Source organism: Lissotriton helveticus, chromosome 9 (assembly GCF_964261635.1).
Source record: "Lissotriton helveticus chromosome 9, aLisHel1.1, whole genome shotgun sequence".
Taxonomy (NCBI): domain Eukaryota; kingdom Metazoa; phylum Chordata; class Amphibia; order Caudata; family Salamandridae; genus Lissotriton; species Lissotriton helveticus.
In genome coordinates, this window is record NC_136070.1 from 367,495,565 (window position 1) to 367,512,010 (window position 16,446).

Here is a 16,446-nt window from a genome sequence, read left to right on the forward strand (position 1 = left end):
TACTTACAATACATACAATATCTAATTACAGCATCCACATATAAACGTTAAATTAATTAAAAGACAATGTCCACATATAACCATAATTCCTACACTTGTACACTTGATATATGATATATTGTTTACTTTGTAAGCAGTCACTTAATTTACCACCTCCAAGGTAACTTGTCATGAGGGTCAGTTATGATGAACATAAAAAATGCTGCTTATCTTAAGAGTCCATTTACAGTGAATCTTAGTTATTGCAATATATGTTCAATTTCAAACAAAATGTCATATATAAATGAAAAACATTATGTGACGTAAGCGAATTGGAAATATATGTATAAAATAGGGTGAAAGATAACCCTCACCAGTGAGAGAAGGACACACACAACCACAAGGAAGTAAAGAGACACCAAAGAAAACCAGCCAGTCTTGTAACACCCAGAGTGTGACTAGGCCATAAATACAGACCCTAGGGTAGAATCCCCATGCTTAGCGAATAAAAGAACCAATGGTATTTTCCTTGTAGTGTAAAGGCAAAATGAAAACGATCGTCCAATGTTAAGTAACAGATAATCTCATATAACCGATGTTTCTGTAATGTGAACCAATTTGACATAATCAAACACCTACTGAGTTGTTCACACCAGGTGACACATTTAACGAAAGACCATTGTCAAACGCCTACCTCAGCTATTTCATGTGCCAGCATATTTGGATTGATCCATAGTTAATGTCAAGGGTGTCTTCTTTCCAGTCCCAAAAAGTTGATCCGGTATGGTGGCCAGCGACAGCAAAGACATACAACGTGTGCCAAAACACTCTTTAAGTACACGTGTTGGTGGATAATCTCCACCCAGACAAGAGGTCCTACAGAGAAGAAAGGTATAAAGGTGTTTCCTGTATCCGGTAATACCTTCGTCACTACTCACCAGCATACCACCGCTCGTTCTCCTGACAACAGGCATTACCCGCCTGTCTCCAAGACGAGCCTTGTACCCGTATACGAAATATACTTTGTGCCGACCTGCACAATTTACTTAAACACCCGATCAGGACCGGGTCGGAATTATCACCGGCCCCCTGATACGACGATATATCACACCCTCTCAGCCCTGAAGAGTCAATGGGTTAACACCCTAACTGACGAAACACGTGTCGGCTGGTTTTCTTTCTTGGTGGTGTCTCCTTTGACAGGAGGACCACTCACATACCCATTAAACCACAACAGAAAGAACATCGTGTGTGATCTTATCCTTGAACACCATACCCTTAATACTCAGAACATTACATTTGTTGTGTGCGCTTGACTGGCTGTTTAACTTATCATAAGGGTTAGTTCCTACACCCTTTGGTTTCAGAGTTTTAGGGTTCTCTCTGTACAAGCAGCACCAACCAATACTACCTTTTCGCAACTACCTAACCACTACATGTTGTGCGCCATCTAATTTCTGAAAACGAATAACCCCTCGCCGAACCGTAAAAGGTATAAATAAAGGGCAAACTGTATTGATGGCAAAAGCTTATAACCATATTACGGCTAAAGTTATATTGTGCTCCATCAGTGCTGTATGCACAGAAAAGTAATTCCAAAGGGAGTAATCTACAAATGTACAGCGGTGACTAGGTAACTGCATCAGGAGATAGCTGAAAATAAAGTAGATAGAGTGCCTATAGTACAAGCTCATTCCATTTTTTTTTTGTAAATGTTCTTTTATTCAACGCTAGCTCGAACATTTTCTTTTATTAATTGCAACAAAATTGTAAAGGTTTTGGTTAACCATACACAATAAACTTATTTACATGGTGGTTTCAAAAATTAACCCGTCATTGGGAATGGAGTCTTCCACACACACAGAGGAAATTTCCTGCTGACAGGAGTTGCAGATAACCTCCCCTTCGTTCTATACCCTCCCAGTTTGTTGATACATCTCAGTCACTTTGCATTACTTTCCGTAGGCACTGCAGTATTTACCAGTCACCCAGAGACCATACCCCCCCCACCTCTCCCCAGTCGCATTGCTGAATTGAAATTATAGAGATGCAACACTGAAGACTAAATTGCAAGGTCCTGCTACAACCAAATGCTGGACCAATATATCAGTAGCTTTAACACAAAGCCTACTGTTCTGCAAGAGCACTTCGCAAGCCTTGTGAACAAAGCTCAACACTAACCACCTTCCTCCACTTCGAATCCAATGCAGTCTCCTCTACAGCAAGCCATCCTGGAATTTAGGACCATGCTTCCTTTGGGTAGGATTTCACTCTTTAGCTCCTAAAGAAACCAAGTATTCAGGAATGCAAGACCAAGTCAAGGGGTTAGAATGGAAACACAGGAGATAACATTTTATTTTAACATTTTATTTAATTTAAAGCTTTAAAATTAAACTGTACTAAAAGTGCATTATGCAAGTGGTGAAGACAGAAGGGCACTAAAATTCCTGTGACTGGTCAGCTTTTGGTTCTGCTGAAGATCCCTTGGCAGTCTTCTTGGGTAGAAGCACGGCGTGTATGTTCGGTAGCACACCGCCTCCAGAAAACAGTTTGTCCAATTCTTCGTCATTCCTGACCGCCAGCTGCAGATGTCGAGGAACAAGTTTGGATTTTTTGTTGTCCCAGGCAGCATTGCCTGCCAGTTCCAGTACTTCTAAAGTGAGGTAATCCAAAACAGCAGCCATGTACACTGGAGCCCCAGAGCCGATCCGCTGTGCGTAGTTTCCCCTTCTTCAGAAACCTGTGGATGCGGCCAACTGGAAACTACAAACCAGCCCTGGAGGACCTGGTCTTGGGACCAGCCTTCTGCTTCACAATTTTCTTGCCCGGTCCAGACATGACCTTTTACTTGCAGTTACACCAACGATTGCAACTTCAAATGCCTACTCAGTACAAGCTGAACCATTAATGAAATGGGGCAACCCAAAGGGTATGGACCTGGGTATATAGCGATATAAATAAACAGTGGTCCAGAAACTATTTCTTTATATTCTGATCCAATCAGTATATATTAATGGAGTCATGAGCATTCCTGTTGACTCTGCTCCAACACATATATGTACTGAGTTACTTCAAAGAAAAGAACCACCACTACAACAACAGTACATCAAAAACGAGTGCAATATTTAATTCATTGTCTCTGGTCAAGCAATTGACAATCCACAGAGTTTCTCATTAATTTAGAACTAGAGGTTGCCAAAAGGAGCGTGCAAAAAGGAAGTGATCAGAATGTGTACAGTGAGTGAAGAGAAAGAAAGGAATTCAGAATAATAGTCATAAAATATTCACATTGATATTATACAATAACAGTTTCACAGTTTTTCCGAATCAAAGCTACCTGGCCACACAAAATAATGATTAATAACCATTGGTATCAAAATAGTGTAAACAAGGACATCTATGTCAATTTTTTATTTTTTTATTTTTTAGAGTTTTATATAGCCCGAACTAGACCCGAACTGAATCAGGTATCAGAGCGCTTTACATAGCACCAGTTACGTTACATGAGGACACGCAATCATCTTAGGCACAGGGAGATTAAGTGATTTGCCCAGAATCACGGGAGTTTTTTGGCGTCGTTACCGAGACTCGAACCCAGATCCCCAGGTCCGAGGTCGAGCGCCCTGGCCGTTAGGCCAACTCCTCTCCCTCTCTCAATTGTGTGCACGTTTTATGTAACAACAATGGGTCCAAGGTAGGAGTAATAGCTTTGACGTTTCGACTCGACTTAAGGCCAACCGGTAAGTTAGACCTGGGCCATGCGAGTCTTCATCAGGACAGACATTAGCAGGGCAACCAAGGGTTGTAGATGACCCTACAAAAGATAGAAGGGAATTACCCTGTTGTAGTGGTATATTGCAAACAGAATGTTAAAAGCCCTAATGGGCAGTGTGCTTACCCTAGGGCGAAAGGCAAACAAGGTATATATCCTCAATAAGCCGGGTAGAATTCATTCCTGCAAAACATAATTATGCAGAATATGGACACATTTCCTCTATTGACCAGTGTGCTAATCACCCTCACGTGGGCTTGTCCATAATGTTTTTACCTTTTCAAAGATGATTGAATCATCCCCGGAAATAACAGTCACAATATTCGTCCGAACATCCTAAGCTGAAGTTGCTTAAAAATCAACAACAAAGGGCATAAGACTGTTGCGATCAAAATTTCATTAGGCATGGAGAAATATCTCAACCAATTTGGCCATTTACCTCAAATCAGTTGTGTGTGGGAATCAACTCAAGCTCCTGTCCCAACCGATCAGGAAGCTGTATATAGAAACGGGATCTCCGTTAGGAATTAACACTTAAAAATTACAGCTCTTAGGGCAGTCACAATTACTTAGGCACAAAGAATTGACCTTTTACCTCTAATCAATCGTTTTTTGATTCAACTCGCTCTCCTGTCCCAATCGATCAGGAAGCTGTGTAAAAGAGAGGCGGAGCTTCATTAAAAAATCGCTCATGGAATCTAGCGGCTGCAAACTACACGGAAGAACTACATAACCCTCCTAATAGAGAGGAGTTGCTTACCGTGCTGCCGTAGTTGCAGGCTTCTAAGTCCCCGAATTGCAATGAGGTCTAAAAGTTTTCGCGGCTAACAGAGCATTGCGCCTGCCCCGTGCCCTTTAACCTTATTTACTCGATGATCAAAACAAACGAGGGACTATCCGAGCAGACAGATATTAAATGCAGGGTCAGCCATTATATGTATAAATACGTTATTAATTTAACTAAGGCACAATCTGTGAAAATCAGATTAACCATTGTGCCCTAAATCATACAATTATCGGATTTCAAATATTGTCGGCAATTATGGTTCAAATGGCGCCATTTTGGTTTGGTAACCCTCAGTGTATAACACCTAATCTAAGCAAAGTGTCCAGGAAGAAATACCAATATATCATAAGACACAGATCCGTTTTATTGGGGTTGTCAGTATTTTAACGCGACGTGGGAACCATATTCATAAGGTAGGGCATGTAGAAAAAACCTAAAACATGGTTAAGTCTAACCCTATAAGTATATTAGGATTTAGAGCAAAAAGGCTGTTATCACCATGCATTGATATAAACATACATTGCTCCCTGTGGAGTGAGGAATGTCACATAGCATCAAATGGAGCAACAATCAGCATACATAATTATGATACACATATCTTGTACCTTGTGAAAAAAGGGAAGAAAAAACCATAACTTATGTTGATATCATGATACAGATAATGGTGTTCTAAATGCTGTGTTTATACCCCCAATAATGACACTTGTTTATTAATTTCCTCCAATTCATTCAATCCAGTATTCACTGTGTTCAAAGAGTATATCCATTTACATTCCCTTCTGTTTAGGATATTATGCAGGTCACCCCCTCGCGGGTTGGCTGACACTTTCTCGATGACCCACCACTTCAAACTATTTTCAGGGTGTTCAAACGTTGAAAAATGGTCTACCAGAGGTTCTCCCGTGGTTCTGCAGCGTATACGACTCATATGCTGCAGAATTCGGCACTTGACCTTCTGTATGGTCTGCCCTATGTACATCAAGCCACATGGGCATAAGATGGCATATATTGACCCTGTGGTATTACAATTGCTATGGTCCTTCAAATTGTATGTTTGGTTATTATGGCTGAATGTGGTGCATACCATTGTCAACGAACAGGCCTTACACATAACACATTTTTATGTCCTACTACCGCAGGGAGACCCCCAAGTGTAGTTTGATTCAGCGTCTGCCTCGTTGGTAGCAAGGATTTTACCAAGTGGTCCCGGATGTTTCTGCCCTTGCGAAATGCATGTAGGGGAGGTGGAATCCCCCCTAGCTCTTCACTTATTAAATGCCAGTGCCGATTAATGCATTTCTTTATGGCATTCATTTTTGTGTTAAATGTAGTAACACATACCAATCTATCCTCAGCTGTTTTAGATTTCACATTTAACAGATGTTCTCGATGGTTATGCCATGCACGTTTTCGAGCCTTTTTAAGTAATCGCAATGGGTAGATTTGTTCACTTAGCCTGGCCATCAAAAGTGAAGATTCCTCAAAATAATCTTCTTTTTTGAAACAATTCCTCCGTACCCTCAGGAATTCCCCGAAGGGCAGATTGTCCCTGAGGTTACGGGGATGGTGACTCGTATATCTGAGAAGTGTATTTCTCTCACTGCTTTTTCTGTACAAGCTTGTGTACAAAATGCCTGCTTCTGTCTTGATTTGTATGTCCAAGAAATTGATTGAGGTTTTATCAGAGTCTAACGTGAATTTAATATCATTCGAGCAACTGTTAAGCCATTCATGAAATTCCGTTAGTTCTATTTGATTGCCTTCCCATATAAGGAGGACGTCGTCAATATACCTTACCCATAATAAAATGTTGTTCCGATATGGGTTGTACTGGTTCAGGATGTATGTACTCTCATATACGGAAAAACTGTGAAACCGTTATTGTATAATATCAATGTGCATATTTTATGACTATTATTCTTAATTCCTTTCTTTCTCTTCACTCACTGTACACATTCTGATCACTTCCTTTTTGCACGCTCCTTTTGGCAACCTCTAATTCTAAATTAATGAGAAACTCTGTGGATTGTCAATTGCTTGACCAGAGACAATGAATTAAATATTGCACTCGTTTTTGATGTACTGTTGTTGTAGTGGTAGTTATTTTCTTTGAAGTAACTCAGTACATATATGTGTTGGAGCAGATTCAACAGGAACACTCATGAATAATTGACTCCATGAATATATACTGATTGGATCAGAATATAAAGAAATAGGTTCTGGACCACTGTTTATTTATATAGCACAAGCTCGGCAATTAATTATCCCACAGTATCTGCTCGATACCGGAAAGATTCATAAACCCCAATGGAGATAACCCACTTAATTAAAATGAAACAATAAACAAGGCACATATCCTACCCAAATTTCACTTATCTAAAAAATGGGGCTGTGGTACATAGTTTGTCATTTCCCATATGGAAGGACAAATTAGCTATAGGCAAAGAGCGGAGAGAAGCACGCACCCCAAAATAGCGCTCCTGACCCACATCACGTTGCAGCTCGTATCTCAAAGACGCGTTCAAAACCACAAAATAAATACCCTGCCACGAGAGCATTAAATCCCACATTCTGGCATGATTACCCCTGCCAAATCACGTCACGTTTGCAGCACAGGCGCCCTCGAATGATCGAAAGAGTGGCGCCGCTTACCCAAATCCTACATGCTAAAAATATTGCTAAGAAAGCCCACTTGATCAATACCCAACTCACCTGTAGCCAAAGCGCACCGTGGAGTCACCCTCTTCTCCAAAATTCGAATGGAACTGAGCCCCCATTGCATGCTCCTATTTGAATACGCCATCACACAACGTATATGCGCGATGACGTCATACCCTCCCTGTCAATTGTAAAACTCTGACTCACAACAGTGGGCGCCATATTGGATGAGTATACTGCCTCATCATTAGAATACTGTTAACCCGGCGCGGAGCCCACCTCATTTTATTACCTATGCGAAAAAGTTACTGTTAGAAACAAAATCCCATTAAGATATTCATTACACCGGCGCCATGTTATACTATTTATCATTACAGCCATAACGATCTTAACAAAAACTTGTGTCACCGAGTCCACAATTTCTAAGTTATAGATTTCAACCTCATAATACAGGCGCCATACAGGATAAATGTACAAGCTCCACACTTAACAATAAACATTTCCGGTGTGAAACTCCTTACTCAATATTTCAAACATAATATTCCGTCTTGAATAGATATCCCAATGTAGTGTTCACAAACCGGGCGCCATGTTGGATAGGTATTCTGGCGCGTCTTTCGAATCATGTTCCCTCAGCATAGAATGCACACAATATGATGCACGTAGACACAACGTTCCTACTGAATGTAATTTGGTAGTATGATATTTGTAATTACAACCGTGACGACCGCAGCCAGATTAAATATTTCCAGCACAACACTATCTGAAAATAAATCAGAAACGTAAAACATACATGTTATAAGTAAAATTATCAGAAAACTCTTGTTATGCCCGAGGTCATTTTCAGAAACCCACGAGTGGTAGTCAATATCCATACCAAGTAAAACAGTATATATAAGTGTCCAAGAGACCTACAAACTGGCCCAAGGCTTAATGCCCGCATATGAAAAGAAAGGTCTATTCTGTATTGATATCATAATAGATTTTAAATTTGCGGGCAATTAATAGCTGGCTGGCAAGATAAAAAAAAACCAGATACCTTCAAATTGAATAATATGTAAAGTTGATATGGGCCACATATCTCACTTCAATGGGTTTAAGACCCCATGGGAGTGAAAACAGTGAGAAGAACAGTAAGTGATAAGCACGAAAATACATATATAAGAGAATTTATAGTGCAAGGATGGAAGGAAGGGAAAAGAAGGCAAGTTTACTTGTTTATTTATTTTTGGATATATAAAACGTGTCTGATTTTGAATGCCCATCAATATGGACATATGCAGCTATATTGGATTCAAGTGCATAGCCATCTTATACATTCATATATTCATTATTGTTTATAGCGGACAATTCCAAACAGGTTACCCAATTGACATTATCTTAGATATATTATTACTTATGGTACTTCAGCACCATAGTCACCCTTGACCATATTGACTGAATTCTAATCATACTTGAAATAGAGTTTTCCGAACCTGTGTATACTAACATACGAAGAGCCCTTCCTGTTAGGATGTTAAAAATGATAGTGCATCTCATCGTCAGTATTGTGTCCCATCTCGATGCATCTCAAACAGCGAATCCAATTGGCTTCCCTACGTCTCAGTGCCAATTCACGGTTCCCACCCCGTGATGTCACTGGGATATGGTCAATCCCATGGAACCACACTTTACAGGAACCTTTATGTTTCTCCCCCATGTGGTAAGCCATGGGATACCTTAGGTCGTTGTGTCTAAGTGCCCGTATGTGTTCTTGAGTACGTATTTTAAGAAGCCTCACAGTACTACCCACATACATTTTGTTACACTCACAACCCAGTATGTACACAACATATTTTGTGTAACAATTTATGAAGTGTTTGATGTCATATTCCTTGTTAGTATTGTAAGTAAAACTCCTCTTAATATAGTTGGGACATAGCATGTTCCTCAATGTTCTATCCCTGCAAAAGGTGACCCTGGGGTTTATGGTCAAATGATCTCTGAGGCTGGGTATTGCATACAGGAGGCCCAATGCTTTTTCAAAATGGTAAAAATTCTACCACTGTTGTTTGTATACTGTGTAAACTCGCCAAATGAGCATTGGGGTGCTTTTTGGATTGTATATTAGATTTCTTACTTAACGCTATGACCCTTGGCCGGAGCATGTCAGGTAAAGGCCCCTTGATTAGGTATGATAGGGGCTCACTACTGGCTCCTAGGGGGCCGGCGGTGGGACAGACTGTCCACGTATAGACATATGTAGCGAGCCATCTAGTAATGTCGGGATCTGTCAGGCATGCAAGGTAGCATTACCCAGAGTACGAATGACCCCCATCCAGTTAAAGGGGAGGAGGATAGGGGGAGCCAGAAAGGAGACTGAGCAAACGTTTAAATGTGTTTCTATTAATGCCAGGTCCTTGGTGAAACACAGCATGGAATGTGCAGAGCTCCTAGTAGAGAGAGGCATTCAAATTGCATTCATCACTGAAACTGGGATGGATGTCGCCTCAGGGCCAGATGTAGTGAAGGCTACCCCGCCGGGATATCTTTGTCATAGACAGGACAGAAAGGGTAAAAGGGAAGGCGGTTTAGCCGTGATCTACCAACGTGCAATTAAGGCCATTTTTAAGCCCATATTGATGGAAGCATGTGAAGCGCTATCCTTTAATTTTATGTTTCTTAACCATCACGTTTTTAAAGGAACATTAATATACAGGCCGCCAGGGATGAAAAACAGGTTTTTGACCGCAGGAAGGGAGTCTACTGGAAGTAGGTATGTGTGATGAGACCTGCCCGATACTAGGGGACTTCAATTTTCATTTGGAGGATGGCAACGATTCTGACACAGTGGCCCTACTAGATCTGATGGAAGGAGCCGACCGTAGGCAATTGGTGGTGGGACCTACTCACTGTGCTGGCCATAGGTTGGATGGTTTATTTTCTAACCATCCGTTAGTGATGTTCGAGGGAACGTGGCCAGTTCCTTGGTCCGACCACGCGATTGTTGAGTTTTGTATTGTGGTTAGGAAGATTACTAGTACAGAGTCTGGCCCCCCAAAAAAAATGATCAGTAGAGCCTGGAATAAGCGGGAAGGAAAAGAACTGGAGGAACTCCTAATGACATCCAAAAAGGAACTTCCTCTTGATGTGGAGGAAGCGGCGCTAGCTTATACGAATTGGCTGGAGCAAGCAAGTGTGACCCTGGTGCCAGTTAGGAGAGGCAGTAGGCAGAAGGTAGTTCCATCTGCTCCCTGGTTCTCGGAGGACTTCAGACTGGCAAAACAAGGGTGTAAAAAGCTAGAGCGGGAATGGCATAAAGGCTACAGGGAAACGGATAAGCAGAACCTAAAAAACAGTCTTCTTGATTAATCAGGATAGTAATTGCTCAAAAGAACTCTTTAGAACACTCTCTAGTCTTGCTGCTCCCAAAGTGGAAGGGCCACCGCCTAGTCAAGAACTGTGTGAGGACTTAGCTACATTTTTCATGACCAAAGTTGAGACTGTCTTTAATGCATTTTCTGGCTTAAAGTTGAGGTGTCCTTTAATACGTAATCAGAATTCTGTATGGGACGAGCACAGGGAAGACACTCTAGAGGAGTTTTCAACCGTAAGCATGGAAGAGACTAAAAAGATGCTCTGTGGTTTAAAATCAGGGTCACCAGATGACCCGTGTCCGGCAACGGTAGCCAAACTGGCACCTTTGCCCATCGCAACAGCTTTGACAACGATTTTTAACAACATGTTCGCATCCGGGCATTTTCCGGCATGTTGGAAACAAGCATCAATCCTTCCTTTGCTAAAAAAATCTAATTTAGATATAATGGATCCCAATAGTTACCGGCCCATCTCCAGGCTCCCACTTCCAGCGAAACTAATTAAAAGGATGATTAACCAGCAACTCAGTATATTTTTGGAGACAACTCACGCCCTGGACCCGTCTCAACATGGGTTCAGAGTGGGGCATAGCACCGAGTCTGCCCTAATAAAGGCAACTGAGGAAATTAGGGAAGTAATGGACTCAGGGGGCAGAGCTGCACTGGTCCTTTTGGACCTGTCCGCAGCCTTCGATACGGTGCATCATGATATTTTGAATCACCGGTTGAAGAACTGTGGGGTCCAGGGAAAAGCAGGGGACCTCTTGAATGCGTTCCTGAGGAACAGAGAACAGAGGGTGGCAATGGGAGAGTATGTATCAAAACCTTTCGTTCTCCCATGTGGAGTCCACCAGGGCTCCTCCCTAAGCCCCACTTTGTTCAATGTATACGTCACATCCCTGGCTCCGATCATTAAGTCCTTCGGCTTTAATCTGACCTCCTACGCAGACGATACCCAGATTGTGGTGTCAGTGCTGCCAGAGAGAGAAGTAGGAGTGGCTTTATGGTTTCAGGAATGTATGTTGGCTGTGGGTGGGTGGATGGGCCAAAATTGCCTGAAACTAAACACAGCCAAAACCGAAGTCATTATATTTGGTGTAAGCAACGATTTTTGGAGCCCGCAATGGTGGCCAGAAGAGATGAGTGCACCCCCCCTTCCGGTGGAAAAGGCAAAGAACTTAGGGGTTCTTATAGATGACCAACTGACATTTAGGCCCCAGGTCAGTGCCTTAACATCCTCTATCTTTTTTCTTCTGAAACTGCTGAGGAAGATACTCCCATTCCTTCCCGATAGCAGTAAAAGGACAATTGTTACGGCTTGGTCTTATCTCGGCTAGACTATTGTAATAGCCTTCTGCTTAATGCCCAACAGGGGCTTCTTAACAAGCTGCAGGTGCTGCAAAATGCAGCAGCCAGACTTCTGACGGGCATTCCAAAGTATGCCTCTGTGTCGGGTGAACTTTTGAATTTACACTGGTTGCCAGTGCAGAAGAGGATTGCTTTTAAGGCCTTGTGTTTGGTCTTTAAGGCCCTTCAAGGCACCGGATCGGCTTGTCTGAAAGATCTTTTTCAATGGCATAACCCCCTCCGACAGTTAAGATCGTCGAGTCAGCGATTAGTCGTGGTTCCGCGTGTCAAGAAAGCACGCTGGGGGGGTAGGAGCTTTGTGCTGGGGGCTACAAAGGCCTGGAATGCCCTGCCCTTTGCTTTAAAAAAACACCTGATCTCTTGGCCTTTAGGAAAGGCATCAAGACCTGGTTGTTTACCCAGTAATCCCGTTCGGTGCACCCCCCTCTGCAGTATTTCAGTGAGCGCCAGGACACCTTCGGGTAACAGAGCGCTCTATAAATGCCAAAATAAATAAAAATAAATAAATAAACGTATTAGCTCTTGATGTTTTACATATCCTGGAATCCGCTTTCAACAGGATCCTCTCATTATTGCCCCATAACATAAACCTATTCTTAACTTCTTCAATGTTCCTTTCAAATCCAACCTCAGTGCAACAATTTTGATGAACCCGCCTCATCTCGCAATACAGAATGTTTATAACCACAGATTTAGGATGTGCGCTTGTTCCATGCAGAGTACTATTGCATGATGTTGGTTTGCGGAAGATAGTGCTCTGGATGCTACCATTCTCCACATAGAACTTTACATCAAGAAATTCAATCCCAATGGTACTATGCTGTATTGTGAGGTGGACATTATACGGGTTGTCATTAAGGAATGTGTGGAATTCAATTAGTTGACTTGTAGTACCCTTCCATAGTAGTATAATGTTGTCATTATACCTCCCCCAGAAGACAATCATGTCCATCCAGGGGAGGCATATTTGCCCCAGGCATGCTCCCTCTGCAGGCGTACAAGGGAGCAATACTGGAGCCCATTGCAGTACCCTGTAGTTGGTGATGCAATGAGACATTATGCAAAAAGTAGTTTTTAGAGAGAATGATATCGATCATATCCATTAACATCTCATAATGTTCCATGTGGTCCGCTGTTCTGGTTTTCAAAAATGATTGTATCGCCATGCTACCAAAATGTTTCTGAATGCAAGTATATAGACTGGTGACATCCATTGTAACAAACATTAGGTCATCCGACCAAGTGAGACCCTCGAACTTCTTTAGGATGTCCCTAGTATCCAGTATATAGGACGGTAAGTTGATTACAAACGGTTAAAGAAATGTATCTACATATTGTGATAATCGTTCTGTGGGTGATTCAGTGCCCGAGATTATGGGACGTCCAGGTGGAAAAGCGCCCCCTTTATGAATCTTTGGAAGAATATAAATACAGTGGGCCACGGGGTGGCTGACTGTGAGGTAGTCATATTCCGCTTCGGATAAAAGGCCATTCTCACGCCAATCATGAAGCCTTGTGTTGATATGGGTCGCAAGGGAGGCAATGGGATTGGTGACTACCCGGTCATAACAGATAGAGTCCCCAAGTTGTCTATCAATTTCGGCCATGTTGTCAACCGAGTTTATGACCACCACTTCGTCCCCCTTATCAGCCTCCCTAATAACAATGGAATTGTTCTTCATTAGATGGTTCAAGGCAATCCTTTCAGTTTTTGTTAAATTCTGACTATGATTTCCATATTTACTTGGGTTGTCCATCAAAGTGTAAATGTCCCTGGTATATTCACATGCGTATTGCTGAGCATGATTCTTGTTCGCGCTTTAAGCCCACTAGTGATTTGAGTAGCCTCTGTGATGTTAAGATCCTCTATAAATTGCTGTAAGTAAAAATGCAAGTTATCAGGGATAGCAAGAACTATTTGTAGGTTCTGAAGATCAGAGACAGTGTGTAATACATTTGAGGCAGGTGTTCTGATAGGACACTTACCAGATGGATTTGAGATAAGGAAATCCTTTAAATTCACAAGACGAGTGAATTTCAAATCAATCAAAACATCAAACGGATCACCCCACTGTGATGGGCAAAACCCGAAACCTTTTTGTAATAAATTGCATTCTATTTGTGATAAAGTACGACAAGACAGATTAACGATGGTCAGTTCGTTAGACACAGTATTCTCCAAACTACTCACTAAGCAGTTTTGGACTGGGTTGTCATTCCGACTGGGGTTTCCTTCTTTCTGTCTTTTTTCCTTCCACCTTTTTCCTCCACTCCTTGTTTTTTCATTATTCTGTTGCCCAACCTCAGCCTCTCCATTTCTAATAAAAAATTGGGTCGCGTTGGGGATGTTGATGGGGTAGCACCACCATTGCCCGACAGACTACTGTCAATAGAGGAAATGGAACTGCTGCTTACTGATATCGATTCTGTGGTATCCTCCATAGATCTTTTCCCTTCACCCACTGGTTTGATATTGTCAAATTCTTTGGCGAATGTATCGATTCTGCCATCCTTATAATCGTTATCATCCCTCTTTATCTTTCTTAATTTTTTTTATCTCTCAAGCATATTTGGTGATTTTCAATGACCCTATCGTAGATTTCTTGCACATGTGTACAAGCTGTTAACATCCAAGCACATGAGTAAAAACTTTTCAGAACAGAATTCTGTTGGAAATACCACCATAATACAGGATGCACAGCGTGGATTAATATATTTACATTTCGACTACTTAATAAAATAAAATCACCAATACTAGTCAAATCGATTTGAACCTCACGTTTATCTGCGAATTCCTAATTCAGCGTCAAAAATGTTTTTTGTTGTTCATTTAAACAAAAAATATCTGTGTGTATAACATAACATCAATTATGTATTACTCTTCGCTATACAAAATCAAGAACATAAACACATTGTTTTAACTTCAGCAGTGTTCCGGAGTTACATAGCCATGCCCAATGAATTTCGGGATTTACTCAAATCCCTTCTTCAGGGGAACTGTAAAAACAAAAAGCATGCATGAAAATACCATATATACAATGCTGGTATCATTTAAATAGTTAAAGATACATCGTCTGTCATGTCCAGGAGTGACAACACAGTCCCTATATGTATTTGACCGAAGGCAATTGCAAGAAAGTAAAGAAAGTGAGTTTGTGTGCTGATCCCGAAATTGTGATTGAAAACAGTGAGCATACCCTCTATATAAAACACTGTGACTGCGTGACTTGTAGACCCAAAACACCCCATGAGCACCTGCACTAGACCTGCATTCACCTTACTCTGCCACTTACTTGAGGGCTGTAATGGATGGTAAACCTAAAGTTGGAAGAATATATCCGACTCAACTACTGAAGACAGTGAAACTGTGAAAAAGAATTGTGTATTCTGTGAGTATATGTCACCAATAGCCATCTTTTGAGATTATAAAACGGAGAAGCCTGAAAATATAACTTACGGATGAGCAGTAACAACAATTGAAAGCTACACCGAAAAGTTCAATATCACAACCAAGTTCTAGACTGTGAATGACAGAAACATCAATATCAGCAGTGTGTATGTTAAGCATCTGAAGTTACGCGTTCCGTATCATGCATAAGAACTACGTGAAGCCAAGCTCGTTTCTTCACTACACCGTAACCCGAAGACGACCTTAAATCAAATCAAAGCAAAGGATATGCTGCTCCCGACTTTACTTTTCCTTCACGTGCAAGACTCCAAAGGTAACGATGAGAGTAAAGCCCCCAATTCTGTAAACATGTAAATACATATTGAGGAAATTGTGAAAGTTTACGCACGGCTCACTGTCTAAAAATAAAGCGATACTGAAAACATGCCTGTAGCTCACTCACCAAAGTGCTCTGATCACAATATCATACTTCGTAAAGACATGCCATAATCCTGATTTATGGAACGCTAGAAACTGTTGGTTAATGCAAGCCCGAATATGAGGAACTAGAATCTCGCGAGTCCCGCGAGATGCATTGAACACTGACTACCATATAGAAAGGACTATAGACAAACAGATATGAGCACCATCTTAAAGTGTACTAATACTAGAAAGTACGTGTGTTAAAGAGAATGTAATGTGAGACATTACCACTAAGCATGGGCGGATTTTGCGAATTGGCAATCCGCGAACTTGCGTATTTACGGATTCGCAATCCGTGAACTCTCGCGAATTTGCGGATTTTTTTTTTTGTGTTCGCAAGGATTTCTGCCAGTTCGTGAGGATTCTGTACCAGTTCGCAATTGCGAACTTACTTGTCGGCTCGCAACGACCGCGACTATGTTGTTTCTACATCTGGTTCATCATCACAGGTTCACAGCACCCTCTGTTTCACCACTGCCACCCTCTGGTACACCCATGCCACCCTCAGGTACATCCCTGCCACCCTCTGGTTGGTTTATCACTGTAGATTATAAGGGTTAAAAAAAGCAAGCACACCTGCCCTGCTTCAACTGACATGAATTAATTTGGGGTTGATTAATGTGTCACTGAATTTAAACTTCCAGTCTGGCTGGCA